This window comes from Macaca nemestrina, chromosome X (assembly GCF_043159975.1).
Source record: "Macaca nemestrina isolate mMacNem1 chromosome X, mMacNem.hap1, whole genome shotgun sequence".
Taxonomy (NCBI): domain Eukaryota; kingdom Metazoa; phylum Chordata; class Mammalia; order Primates; family Cercopithecidae; genus Macaca; species Macaca nemestrina.
In genome coordinates this window covers 137,558,328-137,585,891 of record NC_092145.1, presented here as the reverse complement: position 1 = coordinate 137,585,891, position 27,564 = coordinate 137,558,328, and the positions used below count along the sequence as shown (strand labels likewise).

The 27,564-nt window shown below is 36.8% G+C and overlaps 1 long non-coding RNA gene across 1 annotated transcript in view; it reads right to left on the bottom strand.

Annotated features, from left to right (window-relative positions):
• The window catches only part of LOC139360821 (uncharacterized), a 55,746-nt gene extending 28,720 nt beyond the window's left edge, over window positions 1-27,026 (bottom strand). The window contains exons 1-2 of the long non-coding RNA XR_011618329.1: window positions 26,910-27,026; window positions 25,301-25,400 (exon numbers count right to left, since the gene is read on the bottom strand). This is a non-coding gene — a long non-coding RNA (uncharacterized lncRNA). The remainder of the gene's footprint in view (window positions 1-25,300; window positions 25,401-26,909) is intronic.
• Between the last annotated feature and the right edge of the window lie 538 nt (window positions 27,027-27,564).

Genomic DNA, 27,564 nt, shown 5'->3' with positions numbered 1-27,564 from the left:
ACATTGTGCCACTGTTCAACCAGTTCTCAGGACAGGGATCGAAACGTCTTCTTATTTTCACCCTAATTTGCCACCTACTAACTGTAACTAGCCATAGATCAGCAAGTCTCATTGGCACTACGGCCAAAATGTTTAACGAGTGTGACCATTGTTCACATTCGCATTGCTTACTACCTGGTCCAAGCCACCAATTCCTTTCAGTCAGATAACTGCCAAAACTTCAAATTAGTTTCCCTGTTTCCACTCTCAATCCTCTGTTGCCCATTCCAACCAGCAGCCAAAGTATACTTAAAACCCAAATTATGTATCTTTCTCTTGCTTAAAATTCTCCAGTAGCTTCATTTTGTAGTTAGTAGAGCACCTGCATTCTACCTTTTTCTTACCTCAAAGTCAATCTTTTTCACGCCCACCAACCACACTCCAGTCACAGTCACCTTCTTGTCCCTTGAACATGATGTGCTTCTTCTATCACAGAGTACTTGCACTTACTGCTCTTTTTCTAGCAATGGTCTCCCACCAGATTTGTATGATGGCCTTTTCCCCTTATAAATTTCATCTTAAAAGTCTCCTCCTCTGAAAGGTATTTTTCAATTTTATACTGGCATCCCCAGTCCATAGTCCTTTTCTATTGCATTTCTCAACTATATTTTCTTCATAATCTTATCACTCATTACTATGCAAAACTGTATTTCTTTATCTATTTGTTGATGGTCTCCATCTGCTGGAATATGTTCATTTGAAGGTAATGCATGTGTGACTGCAAGGATTTGTGCATTTTAATCAGTGAAGTTTCTCCATGGTCTCGTGCATTTATTCTTTGAAATGACCTTTAAAGCCATTTTGTCAATATATAAAAATTGTTGAAATTTTTATTGGAATTGCATTAACCTTATAGACTGGAATATAGCAGGTACTTAATAAATCTTTTGAATAGCAAATGAGGGAATTTATGAAGAATACAGAGTTAACAATTATTACTTTTATTCCATATTGTCTCAGAAGTTCTAGAAAATGCCATATGATATATAAAAGCCCCAGATATTTAAATATTGCAAAGACAAAATTGCAATTAGCTGCAAATTATATGATTATTTTTCTACACATTACAAGAGAGCCATCTAAAAACAAAACTTACAAGAGATTCAATAAGGTAGCAAGTTACAAGTCATTTAAAAACTAGTATATTTCCCATATACCAGAAATAACTAGTTAGAAATTATGGAAATAACATTAAATTTTACATAGCAATAAAATATATACAACACTTAGAAAGAGATTTAACAAAAATATATAGAATGTATATAAAAGGAAATACAACACTTGACTTAGGGGTACAAATGAATACTAAATAGAAAGTTGTATCGTGTTCCTTGAAAGGAATACTCATAGTTTCAAAATTATCATTTTTCATAAATGAGTCTGTAAGGTTAATATAATTACAGTCAAAATTCCAACAGTATATTTGATTATTGACAAAATGACTTTAAAGATCATTTCAGAGAACAAATATACAATAAAAGCTAACAATCTCTTGATAGGGAAGAATAATAAGAATGAACTTGTTCTGCTGAATATTAAAACCTAAAACCACTTTAATTAAAAATCCAACTATTGCCAGATTATACACGTGGGTCAATGAAACTGAAGAGAAACTCTAAAACTCTAAAATTTATATATTATAAAGATGGCATTTTAAATCATGAGGAAAAAATTATATAATCAATTATGTTAGAAAAACGAATGATTTTTTTAAAAAGCCCATCACTCATCTCATATCTTATACCAAATTAAATTACAAAATACTAAAAATATAAATGGCATATCAAAATAATTAATCAATTATTCCTTGTCTGACCCCAGTTGTATCTATGTTGGCGCATTTCACCATATCCTATGTGCCTCTTACACTTTTATCTTTATATTCCATTTTTTTCTTTCTGTGTTTCACTGTATACACTTTATCCTGAGCCATCCTACAGTTCAATAATGCTCCTTTGTATTTTTTACATGTTGTACTTCTTTTTGTTTTTTATTTGTAATACTTTAAGTAAGAAATTGTTTGAAATAAGACAGTGAGAGTCTCAAAATGAGGAGTCAGCGGGAGAGCAGGAAACCAGAGATTATTAGAGAACCTAACAATAACCTAGACAGGGAATAGGAGGTTGTTAACCGCCACCAAGACGTCCAGTGCATTTTGCTGTCCTTAGCGACAGGCCATATTTCATCTTCTTACAACAGAAATATCATCAGAGACTTTATCAAAAAAGAGGCTGAAATCCATATATACTACATTCATAGCATTTTATTTGATCCAAGTCTAGTATTTACATGATTGCTTTGTTCATTTTGAGGAGTATATGTTTAGAAATACATATTAAATATGGAATTCTACACTCTAAGTAATAAAGAAGGTTTCTAGAAAGAAAAGAATGTCTGCAATTAGTTTTCCTCTAAGCCAGGACTATTGAAAACTATGCCATTTTGATTCTCTGCTCATTTAGGAAACAGACAAAAGAGGAATATTTAAAAGTTCAATAATTAAAGGGCAATCAACTTATATTCCCCTCTTTAAATCCATAGAACTGAAGTTTTCAAGTCATTAACATTAAGCTATTATGCAGATAAAAGAATAAGAAATTGGCATCAGCAGACTCAAAGGAGAATGTGGATATTTTATAAATCCAGGAACACATGTCAGTGTTTTCAGGCACCCAGCAAAGTGCCTAAGGGCAGACCAGGTGGGCGTACATTATTTGTTTAGAAACAGACTTCAGTATAAGTTGCCAGGAGGTGGCCATTTATCGCCAAAGGGTCAGATGGAAGGAATGTGGAATGTTTCCACAGGTCTTTTAATGATTCAGTAGTCAAGGTAAAGCCGAGTGCTGTTCTCAAAAATTGCTCCTGGGGATGTTACATATTTAATTTAGTCCAGCTGGAAAAGGTTACAGGATGTAGTCCTCAATTTGAATGACTATTGCACTCTTAAAATGCTGTTTTTGCGCAATGTAAGGAACGGTTTTGATTGCAGTTTTCGGTTAAAAGGCCTTCCTCTCTGAAAACAAACTTGTCAATTGCATGGAATCTGAAGCAGCCTATTGAAGGAACAAGCAGCAAGGCTTGCTGAGAGCTGCGCCTGAAGAGCCCCACACTGCTGACTGAGGGGGTAGTCTTAATACCAGCCCAACGATATCTGAACTAGCATACAGCAAGTCCTCACCTAACATCCTTGATAGGTTCTTGGAAACTGTGACTTTAAGAGAAATGATGTAGTATAATGAAACCAATTTTGCCGTAGGCTAATTGATGTAATAAACAAGAGTTAAGTTCTTATGGCTTATTTCTAGTTACAGAAATATCACCAAACTTCTAAATAAAGACAAAAACACTTCTAATATCAATGAAGTACATGTAAGCATGTGAGCTATACATACATTTAAGAAAAATAAATAAAGCAAAATAATTATTTACTTGCTTATTCCAGTTCAGGATTATGGGTTGCCAGAGCCCCTCCCAGAAGCTCAGGGCACAAAGGAGGAACCAACCCTGGCCAGGATGCCATCCCATCGCAGGTGCACTAACACACACACATACACACAGCTCACTTGCTCAAAAGTAGGACCATTTAAACAAGCCGATACACCTAACATGTGATGCATGTGTTTGTGATGTGGGAGAAAACTGTAGTATCCAGAGAAAACCCAGACTTGAGGAGAATGTGCAAATTCCACGCCGACGGTAGCACGCACCTGGAATCAATTTTTTTTTCTCATTAATGCAATAATGAAAAGATGTTGAATGTAATGTCGTTATTCAAGGACTACTATGAGAACTGCAGCCCTGTTTTCTGGCCGAAAGACCATCATACATACTGTGACCAATAGCTATTATGTAGGTAAATGTGCATTTAGTTAAATGCACATTAGATAGGAACTTTAATCCTTGTGAAACCCAGAACACTCCTATTTTAACGTAAGTTAATAAAATACAGTGGAATCCATGGAAGAGGCTCCATGGTTAAGGTTGAAAAGACAACTGCTTGCTAAATGCCATTTTTTAAATTGCATTTCAAATTTGTTTGAAACAGCCATAACAAAGACAAAATTTCCCTTATGCTAAATGTTGTCGAAGTTAAAAGATTTGAAAGAAAGAAAAGGAGTCATCATCCAGATTTTTTTAAAATATGCTGACTTTGAAGTTTCTTTCAAAGTACAGTGTTTCAAAGGGGGAGTCCAATTTTTGTAAAATTTTACAAAAACTGTATTACTCTAAAGGCAGCCTACTGCACACAAGGATCACAGTGACCTTTAGTTGTTATTCTACATGATCACTTAAAATTTTTCTGACTTTTTTACCCTCATATATCTTCTAATATGTCTAGTTAATTCTTAAGAATTTCAAATTTTCTTTGAAAGATGATAGACAATATGAGATGAGAGAGAATCTACAAAAGTTACAAATACTAACATATATAAACTAGTCAAAGTATCACAGGTCAATGACCTAAATTGTGTTAAATAAATTATGTTTATAGGCATCAGTACTTGAAAATGCTCAGTAATTCTGGGCTCCTTCCCCGATATGTAAGACTTAAGTACTTCAAAGGCATTATTGTTTACTTATGAGCATCAGTGGCTTAATTCAGTAAAAGAAAAAGGAATGGACTCAGGATCCCAGTAAGGAATTACTAACTGATCACAATGCTCTTTAATCCAATGAACAACCAACGACCAACAGAAAACCCTTGATTCACAGAGGAGCAAACCCTAGCTATTATTAAGACAGCCATTTTTTATGATTTTTTTTTTAAAATAGTAGAACAATATATGTTGGTCTAATTTGGAAGATAAAGTATGTTGACTTGCTAAAAATTCTTAACAGAACCACAACCCCCAAATCATTTCCCCGTTAGGATCAAAGTTAACAGCTGCCATTAGGGCTGGTGTCAATTTACAGATCTCTTCTCACTTATCCCAGAAATTATAAGCAAAGCCCATGACGAAATAGCAAGTGCTAAAACAACTCTACATCAATGAGCTATTCTATTCAGACATTGCAAACACACAAGCCCTTGAAATCATCATACCACTGACCCACCAAATAAGCTATTTTCAGCCAATGAGGATTACCTTCCCCAACAACAAGAACACAACAGGCCATTTGACATATTCTTTCTGGTTTCTAGGGCTGTTTCCCTTTCCTACATACTAATGAAACACAGATAGCTAAACCATGCCAGCTACATAGTGATATTCTTACTCTAGAATTGTTTGCTAATCCCAACCAATTCAGGAAAGCTTGACTGATAGGATTCAGAGTCACAACCGTAGCCATCCAAAGCCTGCTTACTAACCTAATGCATAGTCACCTGAGAGATAAATAGAAAGGAGGATATAAATTTTATAAAAATCTATACATTGGCAGCAATCCAGGCCTTAGTTAAGTCATAGCTAACCTTAGTCTCAAGCTACATTATTTTAGCATGGCTGCTTTCCTAGAGGCATAAATACCTTAGAAATAATGAACGCCACGAATACGCATGTGTGTTTTATCAGTGTTGTTTGGAGCAAAGTCAAGTTTACAAACAGAAAAAAAAAATAAAGTACGTAAAATAAATTTTTACAAACAATGCCATTTTAATTGGATAGGAGTTATTTTTTCCATGTAGTATAACTGGAATACATTGTTTAATACCCCAAGTTCTAGCTTTAGATGACTTGAAATTAATATTTATCAACAGAATACTTGTATAAAGTATAGACTTACAAAAAATTAAAGGTTAAAACATAGGTGGAAGAAAAGAACGCTCAGATGTGTGCCAGCATGGGAGCTCGGTTTATGTGCCAGCATGGGAGCTGGGCATCCCTCCTTCCACAAGGCTGGCCTGGGAAGGGAGCAGCCTGTTATCCAGCCACAGCTACTACCCAAGAGAGGCCTGCAGCCCCAAAAACCTGGAATAGCCCAGTGATCTGGGTACGGAAGGCTTAGAACAAATCAAGCTGGTCAGGCCTGCTCCTGAGGCAGGTAACAGACAGGATTCAGTTAGGGGAGTGTGAGTTTAGCAGACCCCACAGCCACGTGCTGGGATAAAAAACACTGGACCATGAGTGCTACACCAGCTCAGATCATCGACACCAAAACTAACAAAGAAATTCTGGACTTAAATTCAACACTTGACCCATTGGACCTAACAGACATGTACAGAATACTTCACCCCACAAATACAGAATATACATTCTTCTCTGGACATGGAAACATACTCCAAGATTGACCACATGTTCAACCATAAAGCAAGTCTCAATAAACTCAAAAAACTGAAATCACACTACAAATACTCTTGGACCACAGTGGACTAAAAGTAGAAATCAATATCAAGAAGTACTCTCAAAACTACACTATTACATTAAAAACTAAACAACTTAGCCAGGCACGGTGGCTCACGCCTGTCATCCCAGCACTTGGGGAGGCTGAGACAGGCAGATCACCTGAGGTCGGGAGTTCAAGACCAGCCTGACCAACATGGTGAAACCCCATCTCTACTAAAAATACAAAAAAAATTAGCCAGGCATGGTGCAGGTGCCTGTAGTCCCAGCTACATGGGAGGCTGAGGCAGGAGAATTGCTTGAACCTGGGAGGCGGAGGCTGCAGTGAGCCGAGATTGCACCACTGCACTCCAGCCTGGGTGACAGTGCAAGACTTCGTCTCAAAAACTAAACAACTTGCTCCTGAATGACACTTGGGTAAAAAATGAAATTAAGCCAAAAGTCAAAACATTATTTGAAATGAATGATAACAGATGCACAACATACCAAAGTTTTTGGGATGCAGTAAAAGCAGTGTTAAGAGGAAAGTTTATAGTGCTAAACACTAAATCAATGTTAGAAAGATATCAAATTAGCAACCAAACATTTTGCCTAGAGGAACTAGAAAAACAAGAACTACCTCTAAAGCTACCAGAAGAAAGAAATTATTAAAATGAGACTAGCACTAAAAGAAATCGAGATACAAAAATCCATACAAAAGATCAATGAAATGAAAAATTTGTTTTTTGAAAGGATAAACAAAATCAATACAACAATAACTAGAATAACAAAGAAAAAAGAGAGAAGACTCAAATAAACACAATCAGAAAAGACAAAGGTGACATTACAACCAATCTCAGAGAAATACAAAAGATCCTCAGATTATGAACACCTCTATGTACACAAACTAGAAAATCTAGAGGTAGGCCGGGCACGGTGGTTCATGCCTGTAATTCCAACACTTTGGGAGGCCAAGGCGGGCAGACCACCTGAGGTCAGGAGTTCGAGACCAGCCTGGCCAACATGGTGAAACCCCATCTCTACTGCAAGTACAAAAATTAGCCAGGCATGGGGGTGGGCACCTGTAATCCCAGCTACTCAGGAGGCTGAGGCAGGAGAATTGCTTGAACCCAGAAGGCAGAGGTTGCAGTGAACCGAGATCACACCATTGCACTCCAGCCTGGGCAACAAGAGTGAAACTCCGTCTCAAAAAAAAAGAAAAACAGAAAATCTAGAGGATATAGATAAATTCCTGGAAACATACAACCTCCCAAGATTGAATCAGGAAGAAACTGAAACCTTGAACAGACTAATAAGAAGTTCCATAATTGAATCAGTAATAAAAATCCTATGAAACAAAAAAGGTCCTGTATCAGATGTATTCACAGCTTAATTCTACCACATGTACAAAGAAGACTTGGTACCAATCCTACTGAAAGTATTCCAAAAAATCGAGGAGGAAGGACTCCTCCCTAATTAAGTCTACAAAGCCAGCATCCTACTGATACCAAAATCTGGCAAAGACACAATGGAAAAAGAAAACTACACAGGCCAATATCTCTAATGAACATAGATACAAAAATGCTCAACTAAATACTTGTAAACCCAATCCAGCAGAACATCAAAAAGTTAATTCACTATGATCAAGTAGGATTTATTTATGGGATGCAAGGTTGGTTCAACCTATGCAAATCAACGTCATTCATCACATAAACAATTAAAAACAAAAACCATGTGATCATCTCAATAGACACAGTAAAACCTTTTAATGAAATCCAACATCTCATGAGAAAAATGCTCAACAAACTAGGTATTGAATGAACATTCTTCAAAATAATGAGAGCCATCCATGACAAACATTGTACTGAATGGGCAAAAGCTGGAAGCATTCCCCCTGAGAACTAGAACAATACAAGGATGTCTACTCTCACCACTCCTATTCAACATAGTACTGGAAGTCCTAGCCAGAGCAATCAGGCTAGAGAAAGAAATAAAAGGCATCCAAATAGGAAAAGAACAAGTTAAATCATCTCTCTTTGCTTACCATATGATTCTATACTTAGAAAGCCCTAAAGACTCCATCAAAAGACTCCTAAAATTGATAAGTAACTTCAGTAAAGATTCAGAATAAAAAATCAATGTCCAAAAATTAATAACATTTCTATACACCATTAACACTCAAGTTGAGAGCCAAATCAAAAATGCAATCCCATTTACTAGAGTTACGAGAACAATAAAATATTTAGGAATACATCTAACCAAGGAGGTGAAAGATCTCTGTAATGGGAATTACAAAACACTGCTAAAAGAAATCAGAAATGACACAAACAAGTGGAAACACATTCCATGTTCATGAATAGGAAGAATAAATATAATTAAAAATGGCTATACTGCCCAAAGCAACCTAGCTGCAATGCTATTCCTATCAAACTACCAACATCACTTTTCACAGAATCAGATAAAACTTTTCTAAAATTCGTATGGAACTAAAAGAGCCTGAATAGCCCATGCAATCCTAAGCAAAAAGAACAAAGGTGGAGGCATCACATTATCCAACTTCAAACTATACTACAAGGCTACAGTAACCAAAACAGCATGGTACTGGTACAAAAGCAGACAAATAGACCAATGGATCAGAATAAAGTGTCCAGAAATAAAGCGTAGAACCATTTGATCTTCACCTACAACCATCTGATCTTCCAAAAAGTTGACAATAACCAGCAACGGGGAAAGAACTTCCTATTTAATAAATGGTGCTGGGATAACTGGCTAGCCATATGCATAAGAGTGAAACTGGACCCCTTCCTTTCACCATATACAAAAATAAACTCGAGATGGATTAAAAACATAAATAGAAGACCTAAAACTATAAAAACCCTAGAAGAAAACAAGAAATACCATTCTGGATGTAGGCCTTGGCAAAGAGTTCATGATGAAGTCTCCAAAAGCAATTGTGACAAAAACGAAAACTGACAAGTGAGACCTATTTAAACTAAAGAGCTTCTGCATAACAAAGAAAACTATTAGCCGAGGAACCAGACAGCCTACAGAATGGAAGAAAATATTTGCAAACTATGTAACCAACGAAGGTCTAATATTCAGAATCTATAAGGAACTTAAACAAATCGACAAGCAAAACACAAACAGCTCCATTAAAAAACGGATAAAGGACATGGACAGACACTTTTCAAGACATACACACAGCCAACAAGCATATGAAAAAATGCTCAACCTCACTAATCGTTAGAGAAATTCAAATTAAAACCACAATGAGATACTATCTCACACTAGTCAGAATGGTTATCATTAAAAAATCAAAAAATAACAGATACTGACAAGGTTGCCGAGAAAAGGGAATACTTACATACTGTTGGTGGGAGTGTAAATTAGTTCAGCCCCTGAAAAAAGCAGTTTGGAGATTTCTCAAAGAACTTAAAACAGAACTACCATTCGACCCAGCAATGCCATTATTGGGCATATACCCAAAGGAATAGAAATCATGCTATCATAAAGACACATGCATATATATGTTCATTGCAGCACCATTCACAACAGCAGAGACAGGGAATCAACCTAAATGCCCATGAATGGTAGACTGGATAAAGAAATGTGGTACATACACACCATGGAATACTATGTAGCGATAAAAAAGAATGAAATCATGTCCTTTGCAGCAACATGGATATGGCTAGAGTCTAGCATCCTAAGCAAACTAATGCAGAACCAGAAAACCAAATACTTCATGTTCTCACTTATAAGTGGGCCTAAACATTGAGTACACATGAACATAAATAGGGGAACAACAGATGCTGGGGACTCCTAGAAGGTGAAGGGAGGGAGGGAGGTAAGGGCTAAAAAACTACCTATTGGGTCCATGCTCACTACCCGGGTAACAGGTTCACTTGTATCCCAAACCTCAGCATCATGCCATATATCTTTGTAACAAACATGCACGTGAACCCTCTGGTTCTAAAATAAAAGTTGAAAAAATAAAATAAAATAAGATGATAAAGTCATAAAAGAAAAAATCAAAGCCATAACACAAAATAAAATATCATGACAAAAATGCGCATTTGAAAAGGAACTAATTGGGACTTCCAGAAATGAAAAATAGTTTTTGAAATTAGTCAAAAGAGGAGTAAAGAGCATTTGTTTAGAATAAATACTAAAGACAAAATTGCGTATGGGAAGTTAGATCAAGATTTAACTAAGTCACCAAGCAATACGGAGACATAAACGAATAGAAAATATGAATGGGTAAAAGGCACAGAATATATAGCTAGGAGGTCCAAATGTATCCAGAGGCAATTCCATAAGGAAAGAACAAGGGAAAGGTGAGGTGATTCCCCACCACCCTCATTTTCTCCACCAACTACCACTATTGCCTCTTCACCAGGCTCTCCTATAGCCACTCCTAGAACCACTTTGAAGAATCAGTGCTATGGCTTGGCAGGGTAGCAGTGGAGAAGTTTCCCCAAGAGATTCTGGGAGAGCTGCAATTATTTTCATCAGCTCTTTATGCCCCAGCGGTGCTATGGTACTGCAACAATACCTCCTCACGAAGGCCACGCATGACTAGCTACTGCTGATTTTTGTCTCAGGGGAAATGGAGTGAGCAACAGTCCTCTCAAGCAATATGAGAGAGAGGCAAGAAGTGAATTTAAAAGCTTTCCCTAAAAAATAGAAACCCACCACTGCACCCGCTGACTGTGGTTCAGCCTGCCAACACCCAACTAACAGCCTTCGGTCTTGGCCAGGAGTATTCCTCAGATTGTATGTTACTTACTCTAATGTATGCTTGCTTCCTTTTTCGTGGTTTCTATAGGGCTGATCTTGGGCGAGGCAGTTAGCCACCTGTGCTCCTTCACTAAATTCGAAAATTAAGGACTTGTTATCTTTTCTTTCATATTATTGTATTTTCTTACTGTTTGTTGCAGTTTATTTAAAAACAACTGTCACCCCGCTAAACATTCTTGTTTATTTCAGTAATATGTCTGTAGATTATTTCGGGTTCTTTCCATGTAGATAATTGTATCATCTGAGAATGGTAGTTTTGCTTCTTTGATTATAACCCTACAGCTGTTTTTGTTGTTGTTTGTTTGCTTGTTTGTTTGTTTGTTTTGAGACAGAGTTTCGCTCTTGTTGCCCAGGCTGGAGTGCAGTGGCATGATCTCAGCTCACTGCAATCTCTGCCTCCCAGGTTCAAACGATTCTCCTGCCTCAGCCTCCCAAGTAGCTGTGATTACAGACCTGCACCACCACGCCTGGCTAATTTTTTTGTATTTTTAGTAGAGACAGGGTTTCATCATGTTGGCCAGGCTGATCTCGAACTCAGGTGATCCACCCGTCTCAGCCTCCCAAAGTGCTGGGATCACAGGCGTGAGCCACCGCGCCCAGCCATAATCCCTACAGCTTCTTTTGCTTTAACTGTCTAGGCAGCTAAAGCCAAACTTAGGCACTGGTTGAGTTTCCTATGACAATACCAAATAGAAGTCATAAAAATGGGCAGTCTTGTCTGGATAATGTTTACTAAATAAGGCCTTGCCATTTTGTAATACCCTTTATCAGGTTAGGAAATTCACTTTGATATCTATTTTGCTAAGAGTTTTTTTATCATAAATTGTTGAATTTTATTAAATCTATTTTCTGCATCTGCTGACATGATTATGTTTTTTCATCTTTTACATGTTAGTGTGGTGAATTACATTATTAGATGTTTCCAATGTCAAAACAACCTTACAATCCTAAAATAGCCAAACTTAGTCATGACATAGGAATATTGTGCATTGTTGGTTTCATTTGCTAACAATGTGTTGATGATTTTTATATCCATATTCATGAGTGAGGTTGCCCTGTGATTTTCCTTTCTTCTTCTGTCCTTATTTAGTATGGGTATCCAGGTCATATTTGCCACATAAAATAAGTTGGAGAATCTGGGGACTACTTGTGAAAGATTAGATTTATCAGCTACTGCAGCGTTTGGTAAATCATCTAGGCCTTGCATATTCTTTGCAGGAAGAATTTTTACGTTGAATGATTCAACATTTACAATGGTTATAGGACGACTGTTGTGTTTCTTGACTTAGTTTTGATAATATTTTTCAAGCAATTTGTCCATTTCAAACTTGCGGGCATCTGTAATTATGTCTCCTATTTATTGCTTGTTTGTACCTTCTTTTTCTTTCTTCATTAATCCCGGCAGAAGTTTGTAAATTTTCTTATTCTTATCAAAAATAAGCTATATGGCTTTTGACTACTATCTCTGTTTTCTATTTAATCAATTCTGAATATATATATTTTATATATTGTATATATATATATAAATTTCCTTCCTTCATTCTTTGAGTTTAGTCTGTTCTTTTACTAACATCTTAAGTTAGAGGCTTAGCTCATTTCAGCATGTTATTCTCTTCTGCTATACATACTTAAGGTTATACAGGTTCATCTAACTACTGATTTAGCAATGTCTACAAAAGCAACGTACATTCTTCAGTTTTGAATATTATATTTTATGTAGTAGATCTATTCATCCCTAATAATACTTTTTACTTTAAAATCTATTTTGGCCATTATTTATAGAACTGTATCAGTTTTCTTGTGGTTGGTATTTGCATGGCACATGTTTTTCCATTCTTTCACTTTCAATACTCTGTATTTTTGAGTTAGATATGACTCTCATAACATCATTTAGCTGAATTTTTCAATTTTGACCTATATTTCTTGTAACTGAAAAGATTAGTCCATTTTAATTTCACAATTTTACGTTTTCCTTACTAGTTTTCCTGCTTCTCTAATTCCTCCCCTTCTCCCCTTTGCCATTTTTTGTTAAAAGTTGATTAAGGTGCTCTTATAACTCAATCCATTTTTTTGTCTTTCTACTTTTTTGGAAATTAAAGTCTGTCTATTTGTTCAGTGGTCGTTTTGAATAATTTAGCAAACATACTAAATTTTCCAATGTCTAAAATTAAACGGTATTTTTACCTTCCTCCTGAACAATGCAAAGATTCTAAAATACTTCAACTCCAACCACTTACTTTTAAAATTCTGCTAATATCATCCAATATTATGATTCTATACAGATTTTAATCCCACAAGTCAGACATTATTATGATGATTTATACCACATTTTATGGTATATATTTATATTATATAACTATACATTAAGCATACTTTTGCTGTTACTCTGAGTGAAATGGGAAGCCATTGCAGAGATGAGCAGGGGAGTAAGGCTCAAAGAAGCTTCGTGTCCCGAGATGCTGGTCTTTATGGATTATATCAACCAGGCCTCCTTACCCTCTGGCTTCCAGGTAAGTTTGGCTAGTGGGAAGAATGAGCAGGAGATCATAGAAAAGAGAGAGTTTGGAGTGTTTATTCTCCTGCTTCCTCTCTGCTTGGCTGCAGTTTAGTAGTCGCTGACTTCATCTATCTAGGATCACAGGCCCTCTTAGGAAGGATCTCAGGCATAGTGATAGTTCTTTCTTGGTTCTAGTCATAATTTCCTCCCCTTTCTCTTTCAGCCTAGGGGTGGCAATAGCTTCTTGCTGTTACCAACACTGCATACTTTACCATCCTTTGATTCCCTTAACCCTGCCTATCCCTCTATAAATAGTCAGTTTCATTTAAAAAAAAAAAAAAAATCTTCAGTTACTCCTTGGAGTATGCTACCTGCTTCCTGTTTCCTGCTGAGCTCCTTATCAATATAAAAAGAATGAGCATCAAAATACAAACTCTTTCCACTCACACTTTTCAGGCATATGTCCTATTTCCCTTCCCGACTGCCCCCAAATTCTTTAAAACATAACTGTATAAATGCTTAGAATTTTCTCCTATACTTTTTGCCCTATTGTGTAAGAGTGGATGTTAAAGGGATTGGACACTAATTCAAGTTATTATCTTTTGCAGTTATTTTTACAATTTGAAGAGAGAACTGCAGCTCTAATCAGAGCATGAATAGAGTATTTAAAGATATTTCTTTTTTTTCTCTGTCACTCATTTTTTGAAAAGGAGAACAGACTGTAAATCAAGTCTTGGACTTCCTCTACTTCCTTATAAAGAATTTTAACAGGCCGGGCGCAGTGGCTCACGCCTGTAATCCCAGCACTTTGGGAGGCCGAGGCGGGCGGATCACGAAGTCAGGAGATCAAGACTATCCTGGCTAACACGGTGAAACCCCGTCTCTACTAAAAATACAAAAAAAAAAAAAAAAAAAAAAAAAAAAATTAGCCGGTCGCAGTGGTGGGCGCCTGTAGTCCCAGCTACTCGGGAGGCTGAGGCAGGAGAATGGCGTGAACCCGGAAGGCGGAGCTTGCGGTGAGCCGAGATCACACCACTGCGCTCCAGCCTGGGCGACAGAGTGAGACTCTGCCTCAAAAAAAAAAGAATTTTAACAATAGTTAATCTAATCTCTGCTGAAATATGGCATGCACCTGAGGCTGTCAGAGTGCCACACAGAGAAAATATTGGTTAAGAATTCTACCCCCCACCGCAATCAATGATAGACTGGCTAAAGAAAATGTGGCACATATACACCACAGAATACTATGCAGCCATGAAAAAGGATGAGTTCATGTCCTGTGCAGGGACATGGATGAAGCTGGAAACCATGATTCTCAGCAAACTAACACAGGATCAGAAAACCAAACACCACATGCTCTCACTCATAAGTGAGAGTTGAACAATGAGAACACATGGACACAGGGAGGGGAACATCACACACCAGGGCCTGTCAGGGGGTGGGGGACAAGGGGAGGGACAGCATTAGGAGAAATACCTCATGTAGATGACAGGTTGACGGGTGCAGCAAACCACCATGGCACGTGTATACCTATGTAACAAACCCGCACATTCTGCACATGTATCCCAGAACTTAAAGTATAATGAAAAAAAAAATAAAATGTTTTTAAAAAAGAAGAAGAAACAATTAAAAAAAAAAAATTCTGCTCCAAGCAGTAGAAAAGAATGTGGCATTTTTCTAAGTAGTATTTTAGGATTATGCTATTTAATGGCTTATGTTATTATCTGCGTGAAACCTGCAATCCCCAGGAATCTTAGAATTTCAGACATATATTTAGAAATACAGAAGCAACTGGTCCAGTATTTATTTTTTCTAATAAAGAATCTTTCTTCTAAGATCTAGGAAAGATAAACAAGTAGTCACTGCTGAGGTATTTCTAGTGTCTGACAGAACCTAATATGAGTTTTAAATATTCTAATAACAGTGTGTTTCTTACTAAAAATGTGTTTCCATGTGCTGAATCAAAATCTGCACAACCAAAACTCCCACCAGTTGGAGCCAATACCACTCTTAGAGGCAAGAAGTCTACTCCAAGCAAATTTTTCTCTCCTTTATGTGTTAACTCATTTCATTTCCACAACTCAGCACAGTGCCTGCACATAATAGGCTATCAAAGTTATTAAATAATTTGAATGACTAAAATATTTAAAGATACCTATATATCAAGACCTCCCTAGGTCTTTTTTAGGACAATCATGCCCAATTCCCTTAATCATCTTCAAGTGATGCTTTCTAAACATATTATAATTGACTGCATTCATTTGTACAAACTCAATTTGTACATGACCATCTGAAAATGTGATAATCAGGACTGAACAAATAGCTTTAGAAATGGGTTGACAAGACAGTGACAAAATGGGACTATTCTTTCTTTCCTTTATTTAAGGTATTGTATTTCTAGTAATGGAATCTAAGTATGTGTCAGCATGTCTGATAACCCCACTATTGGCTTAAATAGAACTTGTGCTTAATTAAAATAACCACATTTTAGCTGATTTGTTCATTCACTAACTTATTTCCCAGGCTGTTGTAGACAATGGAAGTACAGAATGAATAAGACAAGCCAAAGGCCTGCCCTGAACATGCAACATTTTTGAAAGTTTGAGATTGTTTTGAAATAAAAATGTGTTAACAGACAAAACTGACAGTGAATAAATAAGTAAATGCATAAATATTACGATGCTCAATCATAAGTGATATTAAAAAGTAAGGTAAGGAGTTTAAAAAGGGATGAGGAAGAGGCCACAATAAATTGAGGTATAAAGGAAGATCTCTCTTAGGAGATGACATTTGAACAGATACCTGACAGATACAAAGAAACAAGCAATGCAAATCTATAAGGGAGGGGGAGAGAGAGAGAGAGAGAGAGAGAGAGAGAGCTTTCTAGGCAAAATAATTACATATGGTGCACCCTACAACTGGAGTATCTGAGGAACAAGAGGCCACTGTGGCAAGCAAAGAGAGAATACACGGAGGGTGATAGGAGATGAGTGGTAGGAAAGGAATGACCACATCATGTAGGGCTTTGTATACCATAGTATAGGATTAGGATTTTATTCCAGGTATTATGGAAAGCCATCGTAGGGTTTTGAGCAGGAGAGTGATGCTATCTGATTTACATTTTCAAAAAAGTTTCTCTGGCTACTCTGTGAAGAGGAAACAAGAGTGGAAGCAGGAAGACTGAATAGAAAGCTTCTGTAATAGATCCAGTGACAGAGAATGAGTATTTAGCTTAGTATTAACCCAAGGATAGAGGTTTTCTATCAATCCCTATTATATTAAGCTTCTAAAAATTTTAGAATGGGTTTTTAGATATAGAGAAAAGTTGCAAAGATAGTACAGAGAGGTCCCGTATATTCCACACTCTCTTTTCCCTGTTGTGAACATTTTTTACATTACTATGGTAAATCTGTCACAACTAGTGAAACAAAATTGATACGCAAATACTAACTGAAGTCCATACTTTATTCAGATTTCTTTAGTTTTTCCCTAGCATCCTTTTTTTATCCATTCCAGGATCGCACCCAGGATACCATATTATATTTAGTTATCCTCTTTCCCTAGTCAACTCTAGATTGTGACAGTTTCTCAGACTTGCCCTGTTTTTAATCCCCTTGATTGTTTTGAGGAGTACTGGTCAGAGCTTTTGTAGGAATCCCTCATTAAAAGTTTGCTTGATGTTTTACTCATAATTAAATTGGAGCAATGGGTTTTTGGGAGGAAGACCACGAAAGTTAAATGCTATTTTCATTCTATCATATCAAGAGTGCATGTCATCAATATGACTTATCACTGGGGATGAGGTAGTATCTGGCAGGCTTGTCCCTGCTCTTCCTACTTCATTCATGGGAAGCAAGTCACGATGTGCAACCCACACTTAAGGGGTGGGGATTTATGCCCTACTTCCTTGCTCGGGAAGTATCTATGTAAATCATTTGAAATTCTTCTACATGAGAGATCTGTCTCTTCTTCTTTATTTATTTATTTATTTATTCAATCACGTATTTATATCCGTTTGAGCTCATGGGTATTTATTTTTTACTTTTAGTTACAATCTAGTATTATGTTATTTATTATTTTGCTCAAATCACTTCAGCTTTAGCCATTGAGAGCTCTTTTAGTTGGCCCGTGTCCTTTTGACATGTTTCTATCATTCATGTTGTTGTTATTGTTGTCACTTGTTGGCATATTATGGGATTTTTTAAAGCACTCCTTGTTTCTGGCACTATGAAATGATACAGACTCATTCTTTATATTCCCTGATCCAGCCCTAGAACCAGCCACTTCTCCAGGGAGCCCTGGTTCCTTTCAATAGAGAACAGTATTTGAAACCAAGAGCTGGCCATTAGCTGTGTTCATTTCCACCAAGGTGTTATATCTTCTAGACCCTCTCAGCTAACAGAGAAAGGAAACGTTTGTATAGTAACCTGTGCATATACACGTATCTATAAATATTTCTAAATGTACCAAACTATATCTATGTGTGAGTTCATACTGATTTCTCCAAATCTAATCCTTTAACACATAGTTAATTTTAGCTTTCACCACTTGCTTGTCTGTAACCTCCCACTCCAACAGTAAGAAACCTGGCTCTCAACATCTGCCATTCATTTACTTAATAATTCAATTCCAGTATACATGTCTAGCAGTATCAAAATTGATTATCTGTACCCCCCCATGGCAAACAACTTTATCAACTAAAGTACAATGCTTCCATACAGTTTCTTTTGCCCTTTGTTTTACAATCTCCAGTCATTTCTAAAGTTATTTAGGCACACACCTTTTCCCATATTCCCATCAGTGAAGCTATTTCCTATATTTGTGATATAGTTGGATTCTTTTGTCATGGTCTGCATTCCATCCTGGGTACCTGGACGTCTTAAATTATTTTCTAAATAACCCCTAAACAGGGCTTATTTTGCATTCCATAATGCAAATGATGTTAAACATCTTTTCATGTGCCTATTTGCCACCTTCTTATTTGCTATCTTCTTCGATGAAGTGTCTGCTCAGATCATTTCCTCATTTTTTAATTGGTGCTGTTTGTTTTCTTATTATTGCATTTTAAGAGTTCTTTATATTTTTTAGATATAAGTCCTTTATCTGGTATGTTATTTGCAAATATTTTCTCCCAGTTGCTGATTTGTCTTTTCACTCTCTTAACAGTGTTTTTGTTAGAGCAAACGTTTTTAATTTTAGTAAAGCCTGACTTGGCAGTTTTTTTCTTTCATGAACCGTGCTTTTGGTGTATCTAGAAATGTTTCACCAAATAGAAGTTCACATAGATTTTCTCCTATGTTTTCTTTTAGAAACATTATAGTTTTGCATTTTACATTTAAGTCTGTGATACATTTTGAGTTAATTTTTGTGTGAAGTGTAAGATTTGAGTCTGGGTTCATTTTTATTTTTTGCATATTGATGTTCAATGGTTCCAGCACCATTCATTTAAAACACTATCCTTACTTCCATAAATTGCCTTTGCACCTTTGTCAAAATTCAGTTGACTGTATCTTCTATTGTATCTTGTTAATTTTGATCTATCCTTCCATTCTGTCAAAATAGTTTTCTGTCTTCATTTTGTCAGTCAGTATATCTTCTATCCCAGAGTCAACAATAATTTAATAGGTATGTTCTCCAACAAATAATTAAGCAGCATGTTGAATAGTTTAATACTATGGACAGAGCTCTGACACATTCTACTAGGAATTTCCTCCAGATCGATGTTTATTCCAGAATTGGGGTTGTTGTTTTTTTTACTTTTCTGCTGTTTCTTGGTTTTTTGTTGTTGTTGTTGTTGTTGTTGTTGTTTGTTTTTTGGGATGGAGTTTTGCTCTTTCGCCCAGACCAGAGCGCAGTGACATGATCTCAATTCACTGCAACCTCCACCTTCCAGTTTCAAGTGATTCTCCTGCCTCAGCCTCCCAAGTAGCTGGGATTTCAGGCACCCACAACCACACCTGGCTAATTTTTGTATTTTTAGTAGAGACAGCGTTTCGCCATGTTGACCAGGCTGGTCTCGAACTCCTGACCGCATGATCCGCCTGCCTCAGCCTCCCAAAGTGCTGTGATTACAGGCATAAGCTGCACCATGCCTGGCCTCTGCTGTTTTTTATAGTTATTCAAAATACACAAACAGTGATGGTATACATCCAATATGCAGGATCTGACAGTTTCTAAAATCAGAAAGTACTCTGGAATTATCTTCTCTTATAGCTGAGGTTGCAGTTGCTCTTGCCAATGGAGTCTATTTTACCCTTTCCAATTTGCAAAGCTACGTAGCTCTCTTTTCTCCACATCGTGGGTTATCATCCTGTCACCTTCCTGCACTCCTTCCTCATTCATGTTGCATAGAAGATAACTTACATTTCTAGATTTTATCTTCATTAACACTATCCTTTTGGGACAGATCACTCTTATGAATGTGACCTTGTTCTTGTATTCTTATTTTTACCTTTTAGAAGATATCTTTTTAAATGTGAACTCATCAGACTAAAGACACATGACAATTAAATTAATTGCATGACTCTGAACTGGATACTTCTGCTATAGAGATATCCTTGGGACAATTGGTGAAATATGAGTGGGATCTAAGAATTAAATGATAGTACTGTGTTAGTGTGAATTTCATCATTTGGGTGTTTTTATAGTCTATATGTAGAATAATATCTTTGTTTTTAGGAAACAAAGTGTTCAGGGATGATGGGGCATCATATTGGCAATTTACTCAAAATATTCACAAAAAATATTCTTTGCACTGAACTTGCAACTTGTCTAAAATTTTGAGTTTTTGAAATTAAAATATCTTAATGAATACAATTTTTAAATTCCACTCATCAGACAAAATTTAAGGATATCCACATTAGCTTTTTAAAATGCCCCCTCCCCCTTCCGCTCCCGGAAAGAATTATTCACAATCATGAAATTGGAAATTCACTTCCAGAGTCTCCCATCCCCTTCTATCCATATTGCCTTTTCAGCTTTGTATATAAGTTATATGTGTGGTTTTTTCCTTTGATTTTTGGAAATCTTTCCTTGTCTAATCATGTCAACGAATTTTCAGATGCCATGGTAATTCCTATTCTCTCAAATTTCCTGTACCTTCAATAACCATCAGTAGGTAAAATTAAGTCCAGCACAGTAGCTCCCCCATGGCTTCCCCACCTACTAGGAAAAAAAAAAAACAACAAGACAGGTGGTAACACATTTTTCAGATGGTCTGAGCTTTGTATTCTTCCCTTTATCCTTACTCTTTACTGCGTTTTCCTCCCTCCTGACTGGGGCTTTTATATAGGTATATATTTCTAATTTAAAAGAATCAAGCCAACATGTCACCAAAACTTTTACAGATCACATGATTTAGGAACTCCAAATACAGAGATTTACTTGAGTCAGAGAAGGTGTTATGAACCAGCCTGCTTAATCCTAGCAGATCTTTGAATCAAAGGACTTCTTGGGATATTTTTGAGCAGGAGATTTTCTAAAACTTCTTACTTACCCTGAGTAAATATTCTCGGTAAGGACAACGGTTAGGATGACAATATTTCCCCATTCTTTCTTGGCTGTCTCTGAAGAAATAGCCACTTCCTATTAGGCCTATGGAAGTAGAAATAGAGCCATAATTGGCCTTAGGTTTCTCTCTCTCTCTCTCTCTCTCTCTCTCTTTCTTCTTATCTATTTCTATCACTTTCTCCATCCCTCTCTCCCATCTTCCCTAACATTTCTTACTATTTATGTTTTCCTCAGAGTTCAAGAACTAAGGTGGGGCTCTTGCAATTACATTTAAGAATGTAATCTTTGCTATGTTTTGTGGGTTTTTTTGAAAACACACACACACACACACACACACACACAACATTGCAATTCCCATGTAGCTTCTGCTTTGAGTTTATTTTATGTCATAGAAGAATTATTTTAATATGTGTACTAAGAAGGAAAAACAAGTTCGAAACACTGAAAATAAAAATACACAAAAGGGTTTTGACACTGGGCATTACACAACGATCCTGATTTCATAAAACTTAAGAGTTGAACATGGGAATTACATGGTCATTCTTCCAGAAAGTGAAATCCCATTATATCAGGCCTGTATGTAATGATTGTTTCACAATAATAATGTGAGGTATTAATCAAATTGGAAAGCCCTGGCCAATGGCCTATAAAGCAATTTCCCCCTCATTTAACATCATCCAACTTCAAAATGCATTTGTATTTACTTCAGAGCCTTAGAAAAAAACCTACTTGTGGTTTCCTTGTATCCCTAAGGTATGCTGTGTTGATACTTTTTCCATATACATAAAGCACGGAACTAAGCAACCACGTTTACAAGACAATAAAGAGAAACAAATTGATAACAGTCACTTAAAAGAATCTTTTTTTATTTTTTAATACTTTAAGTTCTAGGGTACATGTGCATAACGTGCAGGTTTGTTACATATGTATACTTGTGCCATGTTGCTGTGCTGCACCCATCTACTCGTCAGCACCTATCAACTCGTCATTTACATCAGGTAAATCTTAACCACAATATGTTAACATTTGAAAGGGTGCCAGAGGGGAATAAGATAATTCAAAAATAGTGAAGGAATAAGCTAAAAATAACCACTGTATAAAAATATGCCTTGACTCAATATCAGTTAATAGACGACCACCCTTTTGATCCAAGCTGGAGAAAATTGCTTCTTAGGTATTTGTTACGAAATAGGAAAATCCTATTGCATCTTTCAACCAATCTCTATTTCCTGAAAGCCTGACTTTCAAAATAGTTCTGATTGTCTCTCATGCCACTTTCCAGAAGGTGACAAATGTTAACCCTTTACGTGCAATCACATGATTTTTGAATATGAGGGAGCAATCTGGCTGAGCCAGAATTCCAGATGTAAATTTAGGTTCTCTTCACAAAGGCTAAGGAGTTTATGATTTCCCTGGGTTTAAATTGGAAAGATGTACTGTCATGTCCAACAGAAACTGCTAGCTGACAGCCATATCCATTTTTTCATCATAGATGCCCAGCTAAATTATATTTCTCAGCTGTCCTTGCAGGTAGGTGTGGCCATAGACTGATTTTTATCCAATAAAATATGAGCAGAAGAGATACATGCCACTTCCAAGCTTGGCCCATAAAAGACCTCCCACATGTGATCCTCCATGGCCTGTTCCCTTTCCTGTGTGGTCTTGAAAGCTAAGCATGGAAGATGATGGAGCCACAGATGAAAGGAGCCCAGGTATCCCAAGCAGCACAAACAGTAAAACTGCCTGCTACTGGGGAGCACTATGAGTTAGAAACACATTTTTATTGTGTTAAGAAACTGAAAGTTGGAGCTTTCTCTTCCAGCAGCTGGCATCACCTTAACTAATACACTACAGTTGTCATCATTATTTGCAGAGGACCAAAGGCAGAGGCATCTCCCATTACAGATTTGTCACAATCACAATCTTTCCCAAGGTAGAAATTGCCTAAGAGTCACATCATTAGGCAATGCCAGAGCAAGAGAAAGTTTTTCTTGGGCTGGCATCAAAGGAGTTAAGTGGAACTCTGCACCAAGGAACGGGTCTCAACATGGGTAACTTGCCCTTCAGACAAGCCAGCAGGTCCATGCACCCAGGAGAGAATAAATGCTATACTAACTTCCCAAATAAATGTATAATGTATGAATGTGTATAACTAAGATAATATATTTACTAGAAAGCAAATTTTACATATATATATTAATATATATATATATACACTTCTCTGTTTCTACATCTCTCTTTCCATGTATATATATTCTTTACAATCTCTTCATTACTTCCTCTCACATGGTATAAAACTTTCATTTACTCATTCTGCAAAATACTCATTAAGCAATTAGGAACTGGAAAATATTTCATCAGAAGTGACACATGAACCATTGCTTTCAGTTGTTGAATCAATTTACTGAGAAAAAAAAAAATGAGCACTGCAACATTCTTATGCATGAATCCCAGGCAAAAACGACATTTTATAAAGCAAACCAAATTTTTTATATTCTGGCTCAGTGACAGTCAAATATTTCTTTGTTTTTGAATGAGAAAAGTTAGTGACTATATTCACAATCCACATATAATATCTAATACCTACAACTGGAAACAGAAGTTCTTTATTTCTGGTAGGAGTGGATATCTGGGCCAAACATGACTTGAACGATCCAAGAATATTAATATTTTTCAGGTGAGCACTAAGTGCTATAGGAAAAACAAACACAAATCTGAGAGAGTTCCTGCCTTCAAAAGTCTACAATCTGACAGGGGCAAGAAAATAGCACAAGCTTCAGGCAAGATTTACCCACACAGGAAGCTTTAGGAAGAGATGTAATCTAACCTGGACTTTGAACTATGGGTCTAAGTTGACACAGCAAAATGAGTGTCCGGAGCTGCGTGGCCCGGCCATAGCGATTATAACTGACGACTGACGCCTGAGCTCTATACATTTCCACTTTATGCCTCCTCCCTAGATTTACTTTCTTCCCTGTTCTGCTGTCTCATACGCCAGTACAAAATGGCGCTCTTCCTGGTTCTTCATCACCCATTTTCCCGCGCCCGGGAAAATGATCAACTTACAGCGCAGGCACCATCCCGCACCCGGGAAAATTACCAACCGACGGCGCAGGCGCAACATGACGTCCGACCGAAGAAACCGAGGCCTACCTGGCCACGCCCACCGCAGGGCCACCATCATCGCCCTGGCCCAACCTCCGCCCCTGCCGGTCTATATAAGGCATTAGACTGCCACCAATAAACGAGACTTGATCAGGATACTGTCTTGTCTCCATTTCTCGTGTCTCTTGTCCCCCCGAGTTCCCACTCCCTCTTCTAGGGCCTACATTGACGATCCCGCGGGACGGGACAAATGAGGACAATATTTCAAGAGGACAATGAAGTCTCATGAGACCAAACTGGTTGATTTGTACAGAAAATGGTGCTGTCCTTGTTTTTGTACAAGAGCATCCTGTTAGAGAAGTCCATATTTGTTCCCTCCTCTGTGGATGCATGACACTTGGTTCTTGCCTCCATGAACTTGTCTTATTGCACTACATTGACATCATCTGTTTTCCCCTCCCACCTGACTGTGAGCTCCCCAAAGGCAAGGACCATGTCTATATCATGCTTACATTTATCTCCAGCATTTATCTCAGTGCCTAGAAAGAGCAGAGGCCCAGTAAATGCCATCGGCAAGAAGAGATGGATGAAAGAATGAATGACAAATATTTGCAGCCAGCCAGACATTCCCCTCCCTCATCAATCACAGCACTACAAGGCACCAAGTAAACACAAAAATATCCTTCAGGATGGTCCAACCCTGGCATTAAGATAGTGCTACAATGCCAGCACATTCTTCAATTCAAAGAGAACTGATTCCGCTAAATAGTTCAACTTACGTGCCTTCTAACATGTACTAAGTATCCCCAGATTTTCTTACTGAGATGTCTGTATATATGCCTTGGAAGCAAATCAGAATTGTTGACAATATATCATAATTTCGTCCATTATTACTCTCTTGCTCTAATCACACTATTATTTTTTACATCAAACTTCTGAGAACTATGTACTTAATGTAGACAATTTATCTTATGAACTATCTGCAGATAATAGAACCAGTTCGGTAATAGGTTCTAAAGAAATTACACAGTACGATTTTAGTAATCAGTGCATTTGTTATCAGAATTTGTCATAGTTGCTCCAGCTAAATTACCTTTCACACGTGGTACTTCATATGTGGAGATGATCACCAGGGATGATTTTGGAGGACTCATTAGAACTCTTAAGTAGTTATCATGGTATCAAAACTGTCCCTGCAAAAGGAAAATTCTGCCATTTGTCTCATATTCAAAAATAGAGTTTCAAGATACAAACAGGGCTTTTAGTCCTAGCTACATTGGGGAGGAAAAAAAATACTCAACTTTAATTATTTAATCAAATCAATAGTTCAGATTTCTTCCAAATGTGAAGCAAAGGAAAATACAGATTTAAGCTGGGTTATTGGGAACATAGCATTTTGCAACATGTTTAAAGTTTTCCGATTTGCTCTATATTTGTTTCTTAATTGAATAGTTGGCCTCCAGAGCAACACCGAAAGATTTAAGTAATGCTTTTTTCCAGGTTAAAAAAAAACTCTGTGGATATATTAAAAGAAATAGCCTTGTTTCCCTAGAGCTAGCTTGTAAAAATGCATTTTTATGAATTCAATTGACTTTAAAAAATCTTATGAACATTATATTTTATTTCTCCAATTTCAAAGTTACGTCTCATATTATATATATAAACCATTTTTACTAGTTTTAACTAATGTAATGTTTTTATAATTTTTGATATTCTTTTTTAGTTCGAATAATTAACAAACACATTTCCATGAATCAACACTATCTACATGCTTGTCATTTTAATATTTGCATATCATTTTTTGTGTTGATGTACCATAGATTATTTTGTCCTTCTCAAACTAGTGGGTATTTTTATCCAACAGGTATGTTGGGCACATATTGAGCACCCCCTATCCTGTTCTGCTCCTCTCCTTTTTGTGTTCGTTGTATTACATTTTGAATGGCAAAAGGTATTTAATGTCATACATTTAATTCGATCTGTAATCAAAATCTCCATTTCTTCAATAATCAGAAATGCGTCTCCACTCTGAGTAGCATGGAAAAATATAATACGGCATTTTAAACCATTTTATGTTCCTTTATATTAACTCTTCATTACAACCGAAATTCATCGCAGTATATTGTTTGAGGTTTGGCTTGAGTTTACATTAATAAGTCTCTAAACTGCCTTCCAGTTTTCCCAACCAGATATATTAAATTTGTCTTCCTTCTGCCATAATTCACTAGCTTCCAGTTTTTCACATATATAATTATTATAAGTTGTGAATGTACATAAATAATATGGTTTACATATGGTTTATTAAGCATGTCACATAATCTCATATAATATCAATAGCTCTTTGTGTAAGGCAGAAATACTCCTTTTTCCAAATGAAGAAACAAATGATTCAGAGAAATGAAATAAAATACCCAAAGTTATGCCATCAATGCATGACACAGCCATGATCAGAGTCATGATTCTTGTCCCAATTCAAAGCCTTTTCATTTCCTCACCCACTCCATTGTTTTTCACGTCATTTCTTCGTTTAAAATGCAATCTGTGCAGGCTGGGCGGAGTGGCTCATGCCTGTAATCCCAGCACTTTGGGAGGCCGGGTTGGGTGGATCACCTGAGGTCAGGAGTTTAAGACCAGCCTAACCAACATGGAGAAACCCCGTCTCTACTAATAATACAAAATTAGCCAGGCATGGTGGCACATACCTGTAATCCCAGCTACTCGGGAGACTGAGGCAGGAGAATCACTTGAACCCGGGAGGCGGAGGTTGCAGCGAGTCGAGATTGCACCATTGTACTCCAGCCTGCGTAACAAGAGCGAAACTCTGTATCAAAAAAAAAAAAAAAAAAAAAATGCAACCTGTGAATATTTGATTTCCAGTTTAAATTAATAATAGATGTTTTGTATGGCTTTTGGCATATACTAAAATAGTTATGTGATATTTTACATTTTAGTATGTGATAAACTACAAAGGTAAACCATAAATAATGCCTAGGTTCATTAATGTATTCATTCAACAAACTTTTGCTGAGCTCTTCTGTCAGCACTGGTGGAGATGCACTGGTGAAGCAAGCAGATGAAGTCTTTGCTCTTATCAAGCTCAATTTTCACTGAAATTACAGTCAAAATGGAAAATGATTCTAATGTAATAACATTATGTATGCCAACATTGTATTTCAGAATTCTGGATCCACGGTAGGGAATAAAAGGGTTAACAGTGGGTCTGTAATTTGATGCCTTTCACCTCAGGGATATTTTAATTGGTTTTGATCTCAACCAGACCTCCTTATTAAAACACTGATAGAATTTACTAGCTAGAAGATAAACTCCTCCAGATCTTATCTAAGGAGTTCTTTTCTC